The 25,172-nt window shown below is 37.8% G+C and overlaps 1 pseudogene; it reads right to left on the reverse strand.

Annotated features, from left to right (window-relative positions):
* Positions 1 to 14,765: 14,765 nt before the first annotated feature.
* LOC147621012 (uncharacterized) lies at positions 14,766 to 17,908 on the reverse strand (annotated as a pseudogene).
* Between the last annotated feature and the right edge of the window lie 7,264 nt (positions 17,909 to 25,172).

Genomic DNA, 25,172 nt, shown 5'->3' on the forward strand with positions numbered 1-25,172 from the left:
ATCCATCAGTCCAGCCTAACCCCATCCGATCCCATGGGTTAGCCAACCGCCCAACCACTGTAGTGATGGGATCCAATTTGGAATTTGGTTAGGTTTTGTCCCGGGTACCAAGGAAAAGAGTTCCAAGGCCCCCTAGCCGGAATTTCATGCAAACATAAAACTAGCCACACCACTTACACACCCAATATGAAAATTGCCTTTTTCTTAGCATCAGCTAACTTTAAAACAATCCTTTAATGAAACCATAGTACCACTGATCACAATCTCCCAATTTATCCAGTTGATTCATAATTTCCCATCATTCCTTCATCAGAGTATCTATGGCATCATTGGCAACTAGAACGCTCACCACCTGTCCACACAGAGGCCGTTTCCATAGTTCCTAGCCCATAATACTCGGTAATATAATCACTTATCAAGATGGACTCTCGTTGAAGATCAGCAAGATCAACCAACAGATCCATATAAAAGAGCCATGGACTCATCCGTTGAGGACCAGCAAGGTCAGTCAACCAGATCCATGCCCGGTTTCACAAAACAACTCTTACTCCTTGTTCCAATATCTTCCTCGACGCACGCGTAGGTATCCTAGGCGACCCAGAGCCCGAGCACCGTATGGTCAGCACCCTCTAGGATCCTTCGCAGGTGACCTAGCGCTTCACTCATAGGCCGCTTCCTTGGTCCCTCATCCACCGTACCGGAAGCTCACCATTTTAATCGAACCGAGGCTGGTCAAGACCTCGGTCGACCTTGCTACGCGAGACGTCCTCCATTGACTCTCCGTCAGCAGTTGCAACTTTATCAGTTAGGTCTCCACGACCTTAATCACAAGACGGTCAAAATGCTTCCCCAGCATTCTTGACATAAAACAGCCATTTACAAACAGCATTTACAAACAGTTTACAAATACAGTTTCTATATTAACTCTCATTTTTCCACATTATCCCTCATTAATCCACATTACTTATTCCACATTCCATGTATATGTGTACTCATCCAATCACCTCCTTTTCCATCTCTTCACTTCAGATTCCTTCACATCACATATCATATATTCACATCCATATCCACATCCATACATCCACATCCACATCCACATTCACATCCATACATCCACATCTACATGCTTATCTCCATTTTCACATCCTCATTTATACATCCACATCCCATATCCACATTCATACATACACATCCATATCCACATCCACATCCACATCCACATTCACATCCATGCATCCACATCTACATGCTTACCTCCATTTTCACATCCTCATTTATACATCCACATCCCATATCCACATTCATACATACACATCCATACATCCACATCTACATCCACATACATACATACATCCACATCCACATTCCACATTCACATCTATACATCCACATCTACATTCACATTCACATACATCCACATCCACATTCCCATACATCCACATCTATACATCCACATTCCACATTCACATCTACATTCACATTCACATACATGCATCCACATCTACATGCTTACCTCCATTTTCACATCCTCATTTATACATCCACATCCCATATCCACATTCATACATACACATCCATACATCCACATCTACATCCACATACATACATACATCCACATCCACATTCCACATTCACATCTATACATCCACATCTACATTCACATTCACACACATCCACATCCCCATTCCCATTCACATCTATACATCCACATCTACATCCACATACATACATACATCCACATCCACATTCCACATTCACATCTATACATCCACATCTACATCCACATTCACATACATCCACATCCACATTTCCATTCACATCTATACATCCACATCCATTCACATCTATACATCCACATCTACATCCACATTTACATCTATGCATATACATCTTCATGCATATATCCATTTTCATGTTCATACATCCACACTCCCATCTCCATATCCACACATCCACATACATACATCCATTTTCACATTCCCATTTATATAACCCCATATACCTTCACATCTAATCTTTTACATCACATCCATTCTCGCCCTATCACAACCCATATACATCTTATCCTATCACATACACTTCTTACCTCATCCCCCCATACACATCTTAATTCATCTTATCACATCCTAACTTATTTCATAAGTATCTTATCACCTCTTATCACACCTCTTATCACATCCTATCACTTTCCATATGCATCTTATCAATTCTTATCACATCTCATACACCTCTTATCACATCTTATCACATTTCATATCTTTTTTTTTTTTTAAAAGAGAATTCTTTTATTTGATATAAGATTTCTCTACACATTTATTTATACATAAATTCCATTTAAGGAGACTAACACTTTCGAAATTAAAATCAATCTTTTATGCATCTTCTTATGCATGATTTCAATTTGGTAGGGAATTATACTTTTAGAATAAAAGAATTTCTCTTATGCATCTAAGTTAAGCATAAAATCCATTTATGAGGAAAATCATACTTTTAGTATAAAAAGAATATCTTTTATGCATACCTATATGCATGAAATCCAATATGATAAAAGTAACACTTTTGATATAAAAATTTTTCCTTTATGCATACTTTTATGCATGAAAATTAAAAATGATAAAAGTAACACTTTTGATATAAAATTTTTTCCTTTATGCATACTTCTATGCATGAAAATTAAAAATGATAAAAGTAACACTTTTGATATAAAAATTTTCCTTTATGCATACTTCTATGCATGAAAATTAAAAATGATAAAAGTAACACTTTTGATATAAAAATTTTCTTTTATGCATACTTTTATGTATGAAATAAAAATGATAAAAGTAACACTTTTGATATAAAAATTTATCCATTATGCATACTTCTATGCATGAAAATAAAAATGGTAAAAATAACACTTTTGATATAAAAATTTATCCTTTATGCATACTTCTATGCATGAAAGTAAAAATGATAAAAGTAACACTTTTGATATAAAAATTTATCCATTATGCATACTTCTATGCATGAAAATAAAAATGGTAAAAATAACACTTTTGATATAAAAATTTATCCTTTATGCATAATATTAAAATTCAATTTCTCCATGATTATAATGAAATTCTTTCAATTAATCTAGGATGATGATTCCTAGAATATGGTAGGAAGTCCTCTTTTTATGCTTTGAATGAAAATTTTTTATGCATAATTTTTATAAAAATTTTGCCATAGCTCCGCTGCTATGACTGATAAATCTCAATTTTTCCAAGGGATAAAGCTTATCATTAAGGAAATAATTAAAATGATTCTCTAATTGGATCCTCAATCCATAATGGATTGAATCATCAATATACATAAACTAAAAGCATAAGAAAAAGCCATTAATTTGGCCTCAAGCATAGCTTAATCTTGGGTTAAGGAAAAGCTTTATGAAAAGCTTGATTTGGATTGAGAATGGGTCATGAGTATGACCATTTCTTGAGTGAGAGAGAGAATTTACATAAAAATCATTTAAAATCTAAACATAAATGAAAATTAACTTCAATAGCATTATGTAACTCTTCACTACTATTCAAACTTCAATAGCATTAAAAAAAAACATACCAATTAAACTTCTCAAGCTTGAGAGGGGTTGAGAAGAGAGAAACATTGAGAAATTATAGAAAGATCAATATTCACTAATTACCTTATAACTTGCTTGATTCTTTGTTCACGGTAGAGGCCCCCAACCAATCAATTGGTTAAGTATGTTGATGGAGCCACTAATGGGGATTGAAGAAAGAGAGAAGCTCCAAAAACTAGTGAATTATTAAATGAATTCACAGTTCTTGGCTTAGGTGGAGTAGAGTAACGATGCATAAACACTATCTATTTTTCAACAAGGGGGAGGCTTCTATTTATAGGAAAAATTGAGCTCCTAACCAAACAAACTGATTCTAGAATTTTCTAAATCAGTTTGGTCAATATTTGACCATTTTTAGGTCAGTTAAGCTAACTTTTTGGAACTAGACTTGAATGAGGAGAGAGGAGAGATGAAATATCTCAATTTTTATGAGTTTAAAACTCATTCAAGCATATGAAATATGCACCTCCTTTAAAGAACTCCCCTTCCTTACATATGTGTCATAATGGAATCATTTTAATATTGCTCATAGTTTTTTTTACTAATAAACCTTGTACATTTTCAACTCTTCATCTTATGTGAAATATGCACCTCCTTTAAAGAATTCCCCTTCCTTACATATGTGTCATAATGGAATCATTTTAATATTGCTCATAGTTTTTTTACTAATAAACCTTGTACATTTTCAACTCTTCATCTTATGTGAAATATGCACCTCCTTTAAAGAATTCCCCTTCCTTACATATGTGTCATAATGGCATCATTTTAATATTGCTCATAGTTTTTTACTAATAAACCTTGTACATTTTCAACTCTTCACCTTATGTGAGCATTTACTTATTTTTGGGTATCTTCTTTTTACAAATTTGGATTTATCTCTTCCCTACACATGGATTGATGCTATTGGCCCATAGGAACCTTAATTGGACCATAGTCTAAAGATTTCTGAAAATCTAGACCCTTAGACTAAGGTTCTTTATACCTATTTCCAATTAATTCCAATTGCACATTGGAAAATTCTTTTTGAATTTCTGTTTCAGGGGAACTCATCTGAATTATAAGAGATATTTTTCTATCCAGAAATATTCAAAATCTGAATATTCTCTCTCTAGAATAATTTTTCTCTCTCTAGGTTAAAATAGTTAGCAACAGGGTCTTTATATTTCTGAAGAGGGTTGATTACAGGGGAAGATACTAGACATCAAAAAGGGGTTGGGGGAGGAATCTTACATTAACACCCAGTCCATGCACCTTACCATTGAGGGAATCACAATGCCAATGGGTACTACAAGCAAGCAGTATCAAAGGATGATCTTGAACTTTCCAAGGCTACAAGCAAGAAGTATCAAAGGATACAAGCAAGCAGTATCAAAGGATGAATCTTGAACTTTCCAAGGCTGGCTACTGATTGTATCATATTTTCTCTTTGGAATAAAGCAAGACTGTTCTTCTGTTCTCTTTATGTATATATGTCTTTCTGTTTTGTGTCTCCGTATATTCGTTTTCATTCAGGTATTATGCTTAGTAGGGTTATTTGTTAAGTCATCGATGTCTTTGTACCATTCATTATGCAATCAGTCAAGCAATTTTTTGTAGCGTGTAGACTGTTTGTATTATGTTGGGTTCGTTTTTACCTGGTGTATGTTGCGCGCATAACCAGATACTCTCAACAAGTTGCTCGAGGATTAAGCCGTCAATTTTCCCAACAAACGCTTGTACTCTTTGCTAAGCCCATTCAAACAAACACTTACCAAGTCATCATCTTCCACCAATACATTGAAAGACCCAACGGATTCAACAATGCCCTTGATCTTTAAAGCATACTCATTGATAAACATGCTTTTCTTTTCCATAGTATGCAACTCTTGTTTTAGCTGCAATTTTCTTGCCTTTGTGTTGGTCTATAACATCCACCAGATTCTTCCACGCAACTGCTGGAGTGTTGGGATCCTGTAGGTGTTCTATCATCATGTCTCTAACACTAATTGAAAGCCATATATGAATTTCCTTGCACCCTAGTTCCAATCTTTGAATGCCTTTATGTCTGCTGGAGTGGCATTCTCTTCAAAGACAACTCAAGAGGCTCCTCATTGTCTCCTACGACATAGTCCCAAAATCCTTTAACCCCATAAGGAAATTGGTCATTCTAAACTTCCAAACATGGAAGTTGTTCTTGTCCAGCCTCTCACTGACAATCTAATTAATTCTATCATACATGTTTTCCTACAACCAATCAAAAAGCTGCAAACTGACAATTTATGTACGCAACATGTAACACAACAGTATCTTTTGTGATTGCTACAATGGTACTTTAGCACAACTTATAGATCACCAGATCTGACCAAAGTACATGTACATACACCCAATGTCAACAATACATGTGCAAACACTGTCTGCACTTCCCAAATGCACTACTACACTGCAGTAACCAAATTTTTGCCAAAGACAGTTCTGAACTAGAACTTCCCAAAAATGTTGAAAATACCTTGCAGCAGCAGTGATAAAACGAAGACCGATATATGTCCAAAACGTGATTTTGGTCACAAACTATAGTATAGAGTACTACATACCATACAAGCACCTCCAAGCCTGTGAAGACATCTCCTGAATCGGAGATGTGTAGCTCTCGGAGCTACCGAGGGGTGTTGTACACCTAAGCCAAGAAGGGAAAGAGATGATGATGCTCTTACCCATGTACCACTTCCTTGCTTGCTTGTTCTTACCTCCTAAGCTCTCACATGAACTAGAGCTCTGATACCACACACAGAATGTGGGGGAGAGAAAGCTTGAGTTCCTTGCAAGAAAAAACACACACACACACACACAAGAGAGTGCAAGACACAAGAGAGAGAGATGGATGGCTAAATTTTCTTCTATCCTCTCCTCTTCTCTACAACCATATAACTAAAAGAAAACAATACATACATAAAGGAAAAGTACTCTCCTACAACAACATACAAAATAGTCAGTCTACAGTATGAACCCGACTATATGAGCTGGCACTATAAGTATGCCATAACTCTAGTACTCCAAAGTGGCTGTCACACAACATGTTATCCACTGGCGGCATATCGACCATAATCTCACCAACCATACCAATGGCATAAGTATGGAAGTTTTCACCCATGCAGATCATCAATGTCCACCGTAGCACTAGTTGCACTCAATATCTCAACAGTTTCTAGGTCGAAAGGTGCAAAGAAAAGTGTCCTTCAAAGTGGTCCAGTCAGCAAAGTGGTCAACTAGAAATTGGTTGAGCCGTTTATCCAAAGAGCCTTGTAGGGTGGACGGAAAGAGTACAAAGAAGGCATCCTCCCGCTCGAGGCCTCGTCTCTTCCAGGTGGAGATGAACCTTTGGATGTGGTCATCCACATCCTCAATGGATGTTCCTTTGAATGTGGGAAGCTTAACATTGACTCGACCCAGCACTCTGGGAAGGGGTTCTATACGAGGAGGAATGATTGGAGAAGGATGGTTGGCTTTGCCTCCAACATTATTGTCGACAATGGGGTTACCAAGATTGGCTGCCTTTGGAAGAGGTGGATGGGGTTCCCTTGGTGGTATGTAGTACCTAAACTTCTTCCGACTATGGTTTCTTATGGAGAGGGGACTCTTAGATGGGCTGATAGGAGTACCACAGGAGCGTGTATTGGCCATACTAAGATGACACAAAAAAATGAGGGTGATCTAAGCATACAGAGAGGACACAAAAGAAGGGTGAGATAATCAAGAATCCAAGTTTTGAGAGTCCCATCGAGCGTGCAAAATTTTAGTGTGCTTATAGTAGGGTTGGTGGCCCAACTCTCTCTCTCTAGATAGTATGTTCAAAGTCCTCACTACTCACAACAGATACAGAAGAAAGACATAATGAAACACAACACAAGGAGACAAAGACTATGAAAGGAACAAGATACATTCACTACTCTAAGAACATGGATAAAAGATTGTCTCACTGTACCATGCACACCTAGCAGCAACCATCACAGTGAGTAGGGACAATGTGCAGCTCAGCTGAATAGCAGAGACTATAGAGCACAAACTACGAGGTATGAGAAATTGTGTGCAAAAACAACGGCTGAGAGTCAGGAAGCCATAGACGAAGAAGATGTGCATAGGCTCGATCCTATGAGAAGATGTGTGCAGGAACAACGTGTGAGAGTCGAAAAGCCAACGACGAAGAAGATGCGCACAGGCTCGGTCCTATGATCATATAGGCCTGCAGTAGAGTAGGTGTTATCTACTATCTCTAGAGATGCCCTTGGCGTGGTGTAGCTGGAGTATCAATGCGGCATCAAGCGGCATCTACTATATTCTAAAGATGTCGTTAGAGTGGCAGTGCAATAGCAAAGCAGTGTGGCGACTAGTGTCAGTGGGGTGGCGCCTTCATCTTCCTTTAACATGGCATCTCATAGGCCTCCCTACACGACCAGAAGGAAAAACAAAGAAAAGCTTTCATCTACCAAGAGCAGTTGAGAGTTTCGCAACTTTTGGGTGAAGTAAAAGAAGGCACAACAAGCGAGAGAGAGAGAGAGAGAGAGAGAGAGAGAGAGAGAGAGAGGAGAATGAACTTGAGAAACATGGCCATCATCAACATCTAGAGCTAGTGGTTAATGCTATTATTAATGCCTACAACAATTAATTGCTCGCAAAGGAATGTAGGTGACTTCTTATTATAAAGATGCACACATGGCTCAAAGGTTGGCTTCAACAAAAAATAAGAGTAGTGCTCGAGGAGTTGGCCAACCACAGTGGATCTACTCAAAGTGATAGGATCTGAGCAAGAAGAGGCGGCACAAGACTCAGTGCAGCAGCAAAAGCTAAAATGGCTTTTGGGCTTGAAAATCATACAGATTATTGAGGAAATAAGGGTTTTCCCCTTTCAAAGTAATAGAATGACCTAAAGCAAACAACCTTCAAAACAAAATAAGAACAACAAATCTAACACCTCCGACGCTCCTAAATAACACTAGGCAATATTAGGTGATCCCAATAGCTTGGAATGGACAGAAGAACGGAGCCACACATTTTTAAAGGAAACTTTCTTAGGGGCCTCTTGCAAGTTACCCCATGTATCTCGTAATTATGTTTGTGGTGGAAAAAAAAAGCAAGAAAAATTAGTTATAGCTTATAGTTGATAGCTAACTTTACTTGTAAATTTTATATAAAGTTTACTATATAACATGTAAAAAAGTAGTTATAGTAGTTTAAATAAAATCTTACCATGTAATGTGTGAAAAAGTAGTTATAGTCGTATAGCTAACTACTTGTGAAGTTTAAATAAAAGTTTTTCATATAATGTATGAAATTTAGAATAGTTTGTAGTTTATAGCCATTAAGACATTTCGGAGGTCATTTGGAGGACCTTTTAGAGGAGAGAGAAAATAGAGCGCAACCAATGAGGAAGAAGCCAACGTAACGTTGAAAAATAGCTCAATTCATTGAAAGTTTTAAAAAAATAGTCACGCTCACATTTTATGAGGGTATCTTTTTTTAAAACGATCAAGCACACATTCAATGTGGGTATCTGTTTAAATGAGGTACAGTTACTTTATTAAATACGGCTTACGTCATCATTGGATAAGAAAAAGCACTTTGAAGCTAAACTTTGTAGACAATGGAGTCTATACATTTCTTCTCATGGTATTTTGGTGAAGAATTTGGAGCTTTTGACGTCACCATTGCGTCTATAGTGGCCAAAAAGCCCCAAAATGACTTTTGAATCACTTAAGTTGGACACCCAGAGAGGCAGAAATGACCAAAACAAGGGGAGAACTAAATCATAGCCAATTGACGTGCATAGAGGCCTTGGCAACTTCGCCAAGGCCTCTATGCACGTCAATTGGCTATGATTCAATTCTTCCCTTGTTTTGGGAGTGGCCAAGGCCTCTATGCGCATCAATTGGCTATGATTCAGTTCTCCCTTTGTTTTGGTCGTTTCTACCTCTCCGCGTGTCCGATTTAAGTGATTCAAAAGTCGTTTTGGGGATTTTTGGCCGCTTCAGACGCATTTGTGATGTCAAAAGTACCAAATTATACACCAAACTACCACTAAGTGTAGATTGTTAGAAGAGTAGCATGAAAGTTTTGAAAAAGGTGCCATATGATGATGTGAGTGCCTTTTGCGAACCCAAAATGTTGAGAGTGATGTGTAGCTAGTGCACATATGTGAGTGCCTTTTGCGAACCCAAAACGTTGAGAGTGATGTGTAGCTAGTGCACATATTTCAATACCTTGTCAAACCCACTTTTTTGTAACTTGAATAGTTTCTTGTCAAGTACACATTTAATGAGGGTATCTTTTGAACATTTTTTCAAGAGAGAGAAAATAAGAGTTTGTGAATTTCTTACAAGGCCCTACAAATGACCTCCAAAATTTCCTAATGTAACCTTACTTGTGAAGTTTAAATAAAAGTTTACCATATAACGTGTGAAAAAGTATAGTAGTTTAGATAAAAGTTTACCATGTAATTTGTGAAAAAGTAGTTATAGTTTTATAGCTGACTACCTATGAAGTTGAAATAAAAGCTTTCCATATCATGTGTGAAATTTAGATTTTTCCATGATTCTTTCATTGTCTTCAGCTATTTTCTTGATTTTGATGGTCCTAACTCTAAATTCACACTTCTACCATGAAGTTGTATGTCAGAGAGAACTTTCCCAAAAGGACTTTTATTGTGTTCATCTTTACTACATCAGTTTTGAGATTCCATATGCAAAGAAAATAGACAAATAAACAAACTTCTCCTTAATTATGTAAATAGCATGAAGAGTACGAATATGAACTCTTTAAAGAGGAATCTCAAGCACAAGCTTCAGATTTGGATTTTTGTGCACTCTATGTGAGGGCAAATTGCAATATGAAGATTCACAAACTTTGACATGTCCATGTAATAAATATATGGAGACTTGGAATTAGCTCCTTTATATACATGTGCATGCATGCAGTTTAGGCTACCAAGATCACCTATCAAGATGTCGTTCAATCTTATATTCTCCGACACCCTCAACCTCCAAAGTTGTACCATTAGTTTTCTCTTTGATAATGTTTGGTATTGATGAAGAAAACTCGTTCTTTTTGTCCAAATATTTATCTTGAATATGGAATGGATTTCCTTGAAAAAAAAATATTAAATCTCCTCATTTAATACTTCTTATGCCATATGTTATTTTTCACAAAATATTTGTTTCTTTAACCAAGCGTATTATGTAGTGTTTTATCCATTCTGATTGGTTCCAATATTATCCCAAACGCATTTTGAATTATCATTGTGTTCACCTTATTGATGTCCATAAAGTCTTCAACAACTTTCTTTTTGACATTGTTTTACCTTTTAGCATCAAAAGTACTATTTGCCATTGCAGCAAACACAAATGAAGAGCAATGTTTTCTTACTAAGAGAGGGTCTACATTCTCTTTAGTTGGATGCAACAGTAACCAAAAATTAATTAAAAAAGGATTAAGATCTATTATTTCTATAATAAAACAAAAAACAAAGTTTCATATATGTTGCAGCTTGTATTCAACCTCCACCACCAATCTTAAGCGGTTCAATATTGCTGATTTTTTTTTATCTTCACCTAATACCCATGGTTATGTTTCTTTTCCTTGATTTTCAAAGTTATTTTTCAAGGTGTATTATTGTTCTGATTTTGAATTTTTTCTAAGAAATTATTGATAGTGCCTCTTAATCTCTCTTGCTAAAAAAACTCCAAACTAAATGTCATCTTAGAACATCAATTTAAGGAGATCCACATGATGAGCCATATGATGGTAGGATGATAATACTAAGCCATTAATCCCATCTCTAATAAAATTCATAGTATATGTGGCATAAAAAAGTACTTGAAAAGAAGTTGTTAAAGATCTTTACGGTACAAAGAGTAGATCACTTTTTTTGTTACTAGAATCCACAAGTTCTCCATCTCTATTTTAGAAATTTTAGAAAATGATTTGGTTTTTTCAATATGTTTTGTTTTTTCTTTATCAAGCTCAATATGAAGATTGTAAGAATTCCACTTGGAGTTATTAACTATGCCTTCTTTCATTACTTTTAAAATCAAAAATTTAAAAAGTAAGTATTAGTTTTGAATCCCTCCAATACTTATTTCATACTAAAAAATGTCAATATTCTCAAATCTTCTAAATAATTGGATTCTAAATTCGGTTAAAATATTTGTAAAGATTTGGGATTATATTTTAAAATACTAAATGCACGTTCTCTTTTTGTGATTTTATTAACCCTAAAGGGCCCATAAAGTGTATGTTTAGCTGGACATTCTTACAAGGACCAAACTAGACATCCAAGATCTCCTAGTAGTGATCATAATGCTCAAATCTTATTTATATGCTCAACACCAAGCCGGATTTCTCCACAACTATCCAAGAGCCAATGAGAGTTTGAATGATGTCAATTTTATAGGTTGCAACCTCTAGAATCCTATAATGGTTTCTCAATTGTAGTCGTCTTTATAGTAAGGCCCTAAGGCCTCTCAAAGGGACCACAATTTCAATCTAATTATGAGAACATGATTAAGAAAAATAAGGGCGATATGTTAATTAATTTGATTATAACATGAAGCACTCCAACAACTCAAGCCTATAATTGCCAAGTATTAGGTTTATCCTAAAGACGTCTTATAAAGGCTAAATATCTCTTCATTATAAGGGAAATTTGTTAATTCATTTGATTAACATGGAGCATTCCAACAACTCAAGCCTTTTATTTCCAAGTTGAGGTTGTTCACACATCTTGGCCATTAATCATGTACTCGGGGATTTCACCCAAAAATATGAGTATAGCACGTGAGTTCAAATGAAGGGATTTGGTAAATTTACAGAAATACATTTACAAAAGGGGTTTTTTTTTAATTTTGAAAAAAAAACCTGTAAGTCCATAAAGAAAAAGGGGTCATTTTATTCGTGAAAAATTCACAGTTAAGGGGTTTTTTTAATACCCCTTGATAAATTCACGTAATACATAGGGCTTCTTAGTAGTGCACCCCCCCGAGATCATGTATCATTAGGAAAGCAGGCAAGGTAAAACTTATTGTAATGTTTTAGAACTAGTGAATGGACACTCTTGGGTCATTTATTCTTGGGAGACCTAGTGAGAAAAGACTTGTGAAGTATATTAGTGATATATTGTAATACTATTTCCCATTTATGTAAGACTAGAATGAGTGTTCGCTCTAGTATTTCTCACTATTTCAACTCTATGTAAGTGTGTAGTGCTATGTTGATGCTTAGGTTTTGAGAAGGCAATGCCATCCCGTAAATCACACATTTCTTCTCTCTTCTTTTTATTATCTCTTCTTGTGGATCTATGAATTGCAAGCATGTAGACCAAGACCATCCCAAGCACGAGCCATTACTTACTAAAAGCAACAACATTTACAACATAAGGAGTCACCTTGATTAATGAAAGTAAGATAACCACTTAAGGAGTGAGCTCTTAACACATAAAATTGAAGCCCTTGACCATGCCTCAAGCTTCATTGTTTGGTAACTTTTCTTGAGACCTTATGGAAACACGTGAATGGTCATTAGTGTTTGTTGTTATTGAATTTATCGCTATTAATGTAGCTATACTAATAATTAATACCATGAATTTATACTTTGAAAGTGTGATTATATCAAACTTTGCCTAATTTGTCCATGTTTATGCTTAAGGTTTTGGAAAGGTAAAGACATTCTGTAAATCATGCATTTCTTCTCCTTATCTTCTCATCTCTTCTTTTTATTCTCTCTTATTGTCGGTCTAGGCATTCCAAACATGTAGATCAAGGCCATACTTACAACACAAGTCATTGCTTCATCAAACGCAATACCTTTGGTTCACGGAGCCACCTCAACGTGATAATGAGTGCAAGAGGACCACCTAAGGAGTGTCTCTTGACACACAAGGGTGAAGCTTGATCATGGTTCAAGCTTGGTAGTTCTGGTAAGTTTTCCAAGGAACTTGTGAAAACAAGTTAATAGTCGTTTATTGTTGTTGATGAGCATGTTGTTATTGATCTACTAACAAGTGAACATGTTTCTATTGATCTACTAAAACAAGGTGAGGTTTAATTAGTACCATGAATGTGTAATGTGGTGTGTATCAAACTTTGCCTTAGTTGTTAACCAAAGGTAATACTCTAAGGTCATACAAATGATGAATGATGGGTGAGTGGGTATGAAAGGTTGTGCACATATAGATTAATATTAAACTTTACCTAAGTTTATTAGCAAATGTAATGCTTTAAGGTCATACAAGAGATGGTGGACAATGGGTGTGTGAATATAAATAGGTGTGCACATCCATGAGCATGTTCAAGTGAGCATGGGTGTTCAAGTGAATGGGAGTGTGGATATAAATAGGTGTGGACATGAGCATGTATCATTGATCTTTGTAATTCTTGTATGAAGGCTATTCTTAACACGTCATTAAATATGTTTCATATTAAATCAATTTATAATTTAATTAATTCATTAATTTTTTATTAAAGTTAGTATAATATTTATTATTTAGTTTATTTACTATCACTGTCACTTTGATATCAAGTTATTTTAAATAAGTACTTTTAGTTAATTAAGTTTTAATTTAAATATTAAATTTACAAACAAATATACTTATGTACTTGAAATTTGCATTTATCTATTTTGTTTTCATCAAAACACAACTACACAATATACTCGGGACAATAAAACATAGTGTGTTATTTACACGAACAGAACAGAGAGGAAGTGTGCTACATGTGTGACCCATATTATTAACAGGTGGGTCTTGAACCAACCTTTAACACATACAATTGGCATTGATGTACAAACATAAATTGGGTTAACACATACAATTGGCATTGATGTACAAGCATAAAAATTTTGGGTTAAGACTTTAAGACTTTAAAGCATGTGCCAAAAAAATTTGATGAAAATATAGCTGAAAGTTTTACACTTATATTGTGTTTTTATCACCAGGCTCAATTCCTTCTAGAGACACTCAAAGTAGACATTTTGGGTTTGGTTTTTCAATGTAAGCTGAGGGTACCCTTTCCCGCGAATACTAAAAAATGAGCTCAAAGCATAGAATTTAAGTGGTAAGTTAACTACAATTAAGCTCAATTGCTTTAATAAATACAGAAGCAAGTAAGGCACTTCAATATTGCTCTTAAGGGAAGGCAGTAAAGGTACTCTAAACAACACTCTACCCAGAAAGGTCATTAATCATCATGAAAGAAACCCCCTGCACAATCAGTACTCCCATAGACAACAGTTGCATTCACAAAAGAAAAACTGGGCTCAGTAAGCAAGAAATATCCAACCCATGCTCCATTCCAAGGGTTATTTCCTATCTGCTCAGAAGCAGTAGAAGGTTTCAAAATCTTGTTGTCCATCCAGACCTCCAAATCACTTCCAGAACACATCTTAAGCAACAAGTTCTCCAACTCCAGAGTCTGCACCCACTGCTTGTAGGTACGAGCAGTCCATGCCTCTCTAAATAGCAGCTGCACAAGCTTCTCTCTCTCTTGCAATGCCTGTGCTGCAAGCTTCTCTGCTTGCCTTGCTCGTGTTTGTGAATGGCAAAGACCCTCACCGAGTGTCCCATATCCTCGCTTAGTAACACCAACACGTTTTCCACTACTCGCTTTCCAGTTTGTGTTCCAATCATCAGAACTGTAAAAAAACATGTTAGCCAACGGAAGCACCATCGGGCTGAATTCTCTGAAGCCTGTCAAGTATCACACCTTGTATCCTGTTGATATCGGATGCAAATGAGAAGTTAATCTTTACCTGTCTCGGGTGGAAGCTCGTGGTAGAGCTGATGGGATGGCAAGAGGTTGGGAAACACTTGACAGATGCTCACAAATTGGTGTTGGATCTGGCAGTTGAGTTAGCTCGTGTCTAACACGCAGTGAAACTAAGAGAAACTTGTCTACAGATGGACGGGTACCAAACTGGATAGATCTAGAGGTAGTGAAGTCACAACTTGCCAAAGATCCCTTCCATGTAAGGGAGCTTTGTGAAGGTGGTAAATCACAATTCTCCAGATACCCATACCCTTTTTGAGAGACCAAATCTGCTAACTCCTTGCTGTCAGCTGTATGCCATAATCTTTATGTGAATTTTTTGCTGCATTTAATTCTACAGAGAGGTTTCCAGATACCCTTGAAGACTTACTAGTCCCAGCATCAGAAGACTGTTTAGTCTTTGATCCACCAAGCAAAGTGCTCATTGTGGATGACTCCGTTTCAGCTCTCACAACACCTTCCTTGGCATCTTTGTCCAAAGCATCATCTGAATTCTCCTCCTTGCTATCTTTTAATTTGTAGCCATCACAATCACAGCTCTCACAGTTGCCATCTTTGCAACCATGTCAAATATCTCCTCATAATCAATCCCATGTGTCTGCGCATATCCTTTGGCTAACAATCTAGCCTTGTACCTGCTTATGCTACCTTCGCTGTTATGTTTCACCTTATATACCTACTTACATCTAATAGCTTTCTTGCCTTCAGTAAATGTCACCAAATCCCAAGTCTCATTTCCATTAATGCATCCATCTCCTCATTCATAGCTTTCTCCCAATACACATTTCCAATAGCCTCATCAAAACATGTGGGCTATATAACTTGCATAACTTTTGCTATATGATCATAGTGATGTGCCACATAACCATCGTAAGTCAACCTCTGCACAAGGTTTTTGACTCTTCTAGATCTTCGTAACTTTGCATTCATGGCTTCCAAAGACTTCTTTATACTAGTTGTCCTCACTGCTGGAATCCTGAGCTCCTCATCAAGGCTCATGTCCAAGACACTAGACTCTCCATCAACAAGAGAATGCCCTACATAAATATCAAGCATACCAAGGGGCTCAACCACTTTCTCTTTGCCTTTATGTGATGTACTAACTACATTTCCAAGACTGGTATTATGATGCAGCCTTCCACTCCATGGTCTATCAACAGAACCGTTGCATGAGAACTCTCTTAGTCCACTCAATGACTATGATTGTTGACTTGCATTCTATGCATCCATATTTCCACTTACATCAACCCCAACAACATCTTTTTCAGCAGTATACCAACTACTTATTTCATCAAATACAACATCCCTGCTTACCCTCAATTCACGAGTAGCAAGATTATAACATCTATATCTCTTTTGCTCAAGGGAATACCCAATAAACACACATTTTTTTGCCTTTGCATCTAGCTTAGTATGCAACTCATCTGGAGCATGCACATATGCAATACATCCTAAAACTTTCCAGCGAGACAAATCAGGTTTCTTGCCAGTAACTTTCTCCTCTGGTGTTACATCATGCATGGCTACAGTAGGAGGCATGTTCATAATATAAACTGTTGTAGACATAGCCTCAGCCCAATAGCTATGCGGCATATTCTCCTCTGCCCCATCAATGCTTGTGCTATCTCTGCAAAGTGTCTATTTTTCCACTCAGCAACTCCATTTTGCTGCGGAGTATATCTACATGTAAACTGTCTCTGAATGCTTTTCTTCCGCAAGAAATCAGAGAACTCATTGGAGAAGTATTCTCCCCCTCCATTTGACCTTAGACACTTCACATGCTTCCGTGTCTACTTTTAAGCCATCACTCTGAAATTATGAAAATGAGTGAAAACTTCACTCTTCTCCTTCATGAAATACACCCACACTATCCTCATGTGGTCATTAATATTGAATGTTACATAGTACCTGTAGCCACCCATAGACATAGTCTTCATGGGGGGACACCATATATCTGAATACACAACATAGTACCTGTAGCCACCCATAGACATAGTCTTCATGGGGGGACACCATATATCTGAATACACAACATCTACTATATTCCTGCTCACATTTCTGTCATGTGGAAATACATGCTTTGTTTGCTTTCCAAATTGGCATGCTTCACATACTTTCTACATACCCTTCAACCTTAAACTTAGGCAACCTTGTCACAATTTCTTTAGTCTACATAGACTTCATTCTTTGCACATTTACATGCCTAATTCTCTTATGCCAAATGTTTGTATTTGCAACAACTCCTAAACCATTTGCAAACATTATAGCACTCACTTCAGGAATATTTAGGGTTCATACAAAACACACAACAACATCTAGTACTGCAAACAGAAATTTACCTAGGTTTTCGCTCTTAGACAGTGAACCACAATAGCATTTTTTCAATGCACAGCAACAAAACACGCTGGCCACCAGTAGAGTGAAATTTCACTGCTTGGCAGCGACCTACGAAACTGTCACTCCTGCCTAGATCGATGCCGGGTAGGTGTCAATACCTACCTTCTTCCCTATTGGTGCACATGTTTACCTACTTCCCTATTGCTACACATGTTTACCTACTTCCCTATTGCTCCACATGCATAGCTACGCCTACAGCGTGAGTTTTCCTCCCACCTCTACTCATCCCTCAAACCTCTTCAATCAATCAAGTATCCTTCTCCAAGGTAAGCTCTCTTCTTGCTTTCTTCCCTCTTTCATGCTTTTATGTGTTCTTTCAAGCTTTCATGGAAAGCTTGAAAATAGGGTTTAGGTGAGCTTCTCTCCCTTTTCCTCTCTCCGTTTCTCCCTTTCCCTCTCTTTCCTCTCCCTTTCCCTAACCCTAGAGCTCTAATAGAGAGCTTTGATGGAGAGCTCTCCATCAAAGCTTTCTATTAAGCATTCTATACATTATGCATACACAACAACACAAAGCAACTATAGACGCGCTTGATAGACGCGCAAAATAGCAGGCGCGTCTATAGGCGTTGCTTGAATAGAGAAATTACGGGTGCGTCCAACAGCGTGTCTAATAGCACGTGTATTTAGGTGTGTACTGACGCGTCTATTCGCGCGTCTACACTGAGAATCTAACACTACGTCTAACAGCACGTCTATTTACGTGTGTATTAGCGCATCTATTAGTGCATCTACATTGAGAATTAGACGCATATTTAGACGCAAAACAGAGAATACAAAAAGTGAGATTTTGGTGTAGGCTGGTAAATATACATCACTGCTTTTCAAAAATTACCCATGATTACCAAAGCACATAATTTTAACAAAAACATCAATGCTTTTTTGCAAACCCACATATACAAAAATTAAGTGAGGTGAGGAGAATGAGACAGTATGTAAAATAGTTTAGCCAATATCAATGATGGGCTACGGTTCAATCTCATCCTCAATGAGATCAACCCTTGCCAAACTATCTACTTCAAAATCCAAACAAGTGTTTAGATCTACAAATACATTCAACCCACTACTACTTGTGCTACTCATGTGCTCATCGAAATAAGCATCACCAATGGTAGGCTCGTCCTCACGGGTAATGGCCTCAATATCTGTATCTCCTATCTCATGATCATCCTCCTCTCTCGTATCACGGTCATCATCACCTCCATGGCCATGATCATCCTCCATACGCTCCATATTCGTAAATGTACTATACATCACTTTGGAACGTGGCATAATAGGTATGACATGCCACCATATGTTATTATCCACCATTGGTTGATAGACAACCTAATTCAAACACAAATACAATCATGTTATTTTCCTTGCATCGAAGGTATCAACTATTTAAAAGTGAGTATTTTTATATGTGTGTACAGTACCTGTTCACATTGTTGCGATAGTACTAGTGTGTCCTTCTTACTTTGCCAAAACTTTGTGGAGTCAACAGTTACAAAGCCAATTGCATGGCGTTTGATTGTTGCATTAGGGCCTCTTTCCACCATGTCCTTAAACCACTTTACATCCAAAACATACACAAAGAAGCGTCGAAAGTCAAGCTTAATAATATCTTGGATTATGCCACAATAATCATCCATGGCTCCATTGGCTCCATTGGCTCCCTCAAAGCTAGCAATGATTATGCCACAATAATCATCCATGGCTCCATTGGCTCCCTCAAAGCTAGCAATGATGCTGCAATCTTGTGTGTTTCTCTTATCATCAATCCGTTGTGTTTGAAAATGCTTGCCCTGACACCATATAGCATTGAACATAGTGCACTACACCAAGACAAAATCAATTAAATAAGCAATCTAAATTATTGAAAGCTCCTAACTTATGCATATCATTCTATATACCGACCTTGCTCATGCATCCCCTAGCATACTCCCATTCTTCCATTGTGATATGCATCCCCTCATCTTTCTCTGCTTTCTCCATTTTGTCAAGTAGCCAATCCACATGAATATCCTTTGGAAGTGCTCTTAGATACTGAGGGTATGGCACACGAGATCCGTGGTGTGTACGAAAGACGGACCTTTCTTCTTGTCTTCTTTCCTTTGCATTCTCGTATCTTGTCACCCATCTTCTCATCACATCACTATTAAGCACGCAATAGAGGTTGATATTATTAAGCAACTCTGTGTCTATTACTTTGTTGTGTCCTTTCCCTTGAGGCACAATAGAGGTCATCCTTAGGTCTTCATCATCTCTCCATAGTCGTGGAAGAGAGCTATCCACATCAACAAGAAACTCAGAAATATATACACGTGAGTCTTGTACCAACCAACGCTCGGCCATGCTACCTTCGGGTCTTGAATTTTGTCTCACGAAACCCTTCAAGGTCTTCATGAAGCGCTCGAGGAAGAATAACCATCGTGCATGTATAGTACCGCATATAGCAATCTCATCCACCAAATGCACTAGGAGATGTAGTTTACTTGTGAGAATAGAACGTGGAAATGTCTCCTCTACTAAACAAACCACCTCCACTGACATAACTCGAGCATTCTCAAGCGTGGTGGGATCTATTTCCTTTGAGCTCACATACCTAGAAATGAAAAAGTACACCATATTAGCAATATGAACACCTTGCATGGAGCATTGATACGCATCACATTTTGTATCATGTAAAGTACCTCACAAGCTCGCCCATCTTGTAAATACAATCTTTCACGTCCTTCGATGCACTACGAGAAATGCTAGTAGGTAGTATGAACTAAACACACAAGGAATGGTTGATTAGTTGCTTCTAATTCACTCACAAATTTGAAAGAAAAAAGATATTATGCACATAAAATACTTACTTGGAGCATCTTGTGCCAATCATGAGATTTCAAGCCATATAATTGCTCTACACCTCTTTTCTTGCTCTTTGTAAAGGCCCCCTTCAAACACCTCATGCATCCACGAATTGTAGTAATAGCACGCTTCACCGCCACCATCTCTAGCTTTGATAACCTCCACAGTGCACGAGGTAAAAAAACACGCCCGTTTGGTCTCTCTTGTAGCCAAGCTTCACGCATCCTCCCTGTGGTATGTAGATCCTCCCTTATGCCTATGGAATCTCGTGTCCCATTCAAATGTTCCCAAATGGTAGATGCCACATTCTTGAAGATATGCATGCAATCAAGCATGTGATTGATCTTGAGGTGGGACCAATATGGTAAACGATTAAAGATGGAGTATCTAAACAAAAGCTGGTGTTAGCGGGCAATCTTTATTTCCGGCCTATATAGCACACAATAGTTACAAACCCTTACCGGCTCATGCCAAGTGGTGGAGGAGTCGTGGAACCGTCCCAAATTCTCATCCAATCTCCCACAGTGAGTGATTGTGGGAGGACTTCATTCCAAGGGGCAACATATTTAGGATGATCAGGTGGGAGAAATCCATGGTGATTCTCATAGATGACCTTATTCAATGCGTCTGCCCGCCGTGAGGCAATAAGCGAAGGACCATAAATAGGACATGCATGGTAACCCGATGTAGTGAGACCTGAACAACAAATGCAATTAAGAGTTGAAGGTGGGTTTAGGGTGCCACATCCTTTGCCTACTCATAATTAGAAGTGCAATGCTTACCTGAACACTCGCCATAGCCTGGGAAGTCATGCATCGTCCACATCAAGATTGCTTTGGAGTTGAAGTCTTGTGAGTGACGAGGGAGGCCTGCTCACATCATGCACCTCGATACCTCTCCAAAGTATCTCTAGCTCGTCAATCAAAGGCTCCAAATAAATATCAGGATTTTTGACTTTATGTTTCCCTGGAATTAGAAGGGATAACATAACATGTCCTTTCTTAATCACCATAGAGGGTGGAAGATTATAATTCACCAATATCACTCGCCATACACTCTGTAAGAGGTGCTTTTGAGACCAAATGGGTTCACACCGTCCATACCCAATCCAAGTCTCAAGCTCCTAGGTTCTTCCTTGAAGCTTGGCCATGTGTCTTCAATATGCTTCCATGCAAGAGTGTCTGCGGGAGTTCTCCACTTGCCATCGGTTGATCGATGGGAGGAATGCCATGACATGAGCTCTGCAATGGATTTGCACTTGAACATATGTTGGATGCGAGGGATTATGGGAAAATGTCGCAGAACCTTACGAGGCATGTCCAAAGTTTTGAGATCTGCTCTATACTTGCCTCTCCATAAGTAGGACACTCTCTTGCATCCTTATGTAGTCCACAAAACAAAACGTAATCGTTGACGCATGCATGGATGCGCTTGTAATCTAATCCTCCAAGAGAGGTCACATGTTGCCTTGCCATATCTCTTGAGGTCGGTAATTTATTCTCCCTTGGAAGCATTTTACACAATAGCCTGCATGTGAAGACCATAAATGAGGAAAAGTATTCGAGTAATTGACCCACTAGCATAATTCACCATGTTTGCAAAATAGACTTTAAAGCTTACTTGAGTAATGCATTTAAACTTGCATTGCTCCATCCATATATGGTTTGCAAGTTTAGTAACTCAAGGGAGGCACGTAGAACAGAGAATGTGCATCCCTCAAACAGTGGAGTCGATGCTACGATAAAGAGATCGTCCTGCTTCATGCTATCATCCCTCCCTTCGGATTGATGGACATATAAATCCCGCACCATATCATCAAACACCTCCTCCTCCACGGCTTCATGAGGTAATGGCGGAGGGCTACTATCACCATCACTCCATGCATCCGTAACGGTCCCTCCTGAGAAGATCCCACCTCATATCGCCGATGCTTTGCCTCCTCACGACGAGTGTAAGATCCCTGTCCCCACTGCACAACTGATTCAGGGTCCCACACTCGGGGCCTCGCCCATGGATATCCAGAGAAGAGACTAATCCGTCGATTTTTCCAAAACCGAACCCAAAAAAACTTCCTTTATCCGAAAAGCACAGGCGATTCCACTAGGATAACTCTTTACTCTAACGTAGTCAAGACCATTACTGATCAAGCTGATCCGACTGCACCTATAAAGATACTCAGTCAGATCAAGAAAGAAACTTGCACTTGGATCATTGGGATCAACGCTTTTTTAGGAGGCACAGACATTGATTCCTATCCATAGAACAATTACTATCCGGGATTTACTTTATCTATCGTAATAAAAAAAATTGAGTCTCGATTTACGGATCCATCAGTCCAGCCTAACCCCATCCAGTCCCATGGGTTAGCCAACCGCCCAACCACTATAGTGATGGGATCCAATTAGGAATTTGGTTAGGTTTTGTCTCGGGTATCAGGGAAAAGAGTTCTCAGGCCCCCTAGCCAGAATTTCAAGCAAATTTAACGGCAGTCACACCACTTACACACCCAATATGAAATTGCCTTTTTCTCAGCATCAGTTATCTTTAAAACAATTCCTTAATGAAACCATTGTGTCACTGATCATAATCCTCAAAATCTCTGGTTGAATCCTTATTTCCAATCATTCCTTCATTGGAGTATATATGGCATCATTGGCAACCAGAACGCTCACCACCTGTCCACTCAGGGGCCTTTTCAATAGTTCCTAGACCATAGTACCCGGTAATATAATCAACTATAAAAATCAAGATGGAATCTCCGTTGAAGATCAGCAAGATCAACCAACAAATCCATATAAGAGAGCCATGGATTCATCCGTTGAGGACCAACAAGGTCAATCAACCAAATCCATGCCCGGTTTCAGAAAACAATTCTTACTTCTTGTTCCAATATCTTCCACGACGCACGTGTGGGTATCTTCGGCGACCCAGAGCCCGAGCACCGTATGGTCAGCACCCTCTAGGATCCTTCACAGGTGACCTAGCGCTTCACTCATAGACCGTTTCCTTGGTCCCTCATCCACCGTACCGGAAGCTCACCATTTAAATCGAACCGAGGCTGGTCAAGACCTCGACCTTGCTAGGCGAGAGGTCCTCCATTGACTCTCCGTCACCAGTTGCAACTATATCAGTTAGGTCTCCATGACCTTAATCCACAAGACGGTCAAAATGCTTCCCCAGCATTTTCGACATAAAACAGTCATTTACAAATAGGTCACAAAATACAGTTTCTATATCAAACTCTCGTCTTTCCACATTATCCCTCCTTAGTCCACATTACCTATTCCACATTCCATTCATATGTGTACTCATTCTCATCCATTTACTCAAATCGATGACACATTATTTCACATACACATTCACATTCATTATTCTACATACACATCCATGTTCGTACATCCACATCATACATCCAATCCCATATCCGCATTCATACATACACATCCATATCCACATCCATACATCCACTTCCACATCCACATTCACATCCATACATACACATCCACATCTACATGCATACATCCATTTTCACATCCTCATTCATACATCCATATCCACATACATACATCCACATCCGTATCTACTTCCATACATCCACATCCGCATCCACATTCACATTCATACATCCACATCTCCATGCATACATCCACATCCACATTCACATTCACATCCATACATCCACATTCACATTCATACATCCACATCTCCATGCATACATCTACATCCACATTCACATTCACATCCATACATCCACATCTACATGCATACATCCACATCCACATTCACATTCACATCCATACATCCACATCCACATTCACATTCATATCCATACATCCACATCTACATGCATACATCCACATCCACATTCACATTCACATCCATACATCCACATCTACATCCACATTCACATCCATACATCCACATCCACATCCACATTCACATCCATACATCCACACTCATTCTTATCACATCTCATATAACTCTTAACTCATCCTATCACATCTCATACGCATCTTATCACGTCCTAATATCTATTTATAAAATACAAGAGAATTCTTATTTTTGATATAAGATTTCTTTACGCATCTATTTATGCATAAATTCCATTTAAGGAGACTAACACTTTCGAAATAAAAATCAATCTTTTATGCATCTTCCTATGCATAAATTCATTTTAAATGAGAATGACACTTTTGGATTAAAATAAATTCTTTATGCATCTTTCCATGCATAAATCCAATTTAGTAGGAATTACACTTTTAGAATAAAAGAATTTCTCTTATGCATCTAATTTATGCATTTAATCCATTTATGATGAAAATCACACTTTTAGTATAAAAAAATATCTTTTATGCACCCATTTATGCATGAAAATCAATTATGATAAAAGTAACACTTTTATATTAAAATAATAATCTTTTATGCATACCTCTATGCATGAAAATCAAATATGATAAAAGTAACACTTTTATATTAAAATAATAATCTTTTATGCATACCTCTATGCATGAAAATCAATTATGATAAAAGTAACACTTTTATATTAAAATAAT

The sequence above is a fragment of the Cibotium barometz genome, chromosome 31 (assembly GCF_041138505.1).
Source record: "Cibotium barometz isolate CiBa-2024 chromosome 31, ASM4113850v1, whole genome shotgun sequence".
Classification (NCBI taxonomy): Eukaryota; Viridiplantae; Streptophyta; class Polypodiopsida; order Cyatheales; family Cibotiaceae; genus Cibotium; species Cibotium barometz.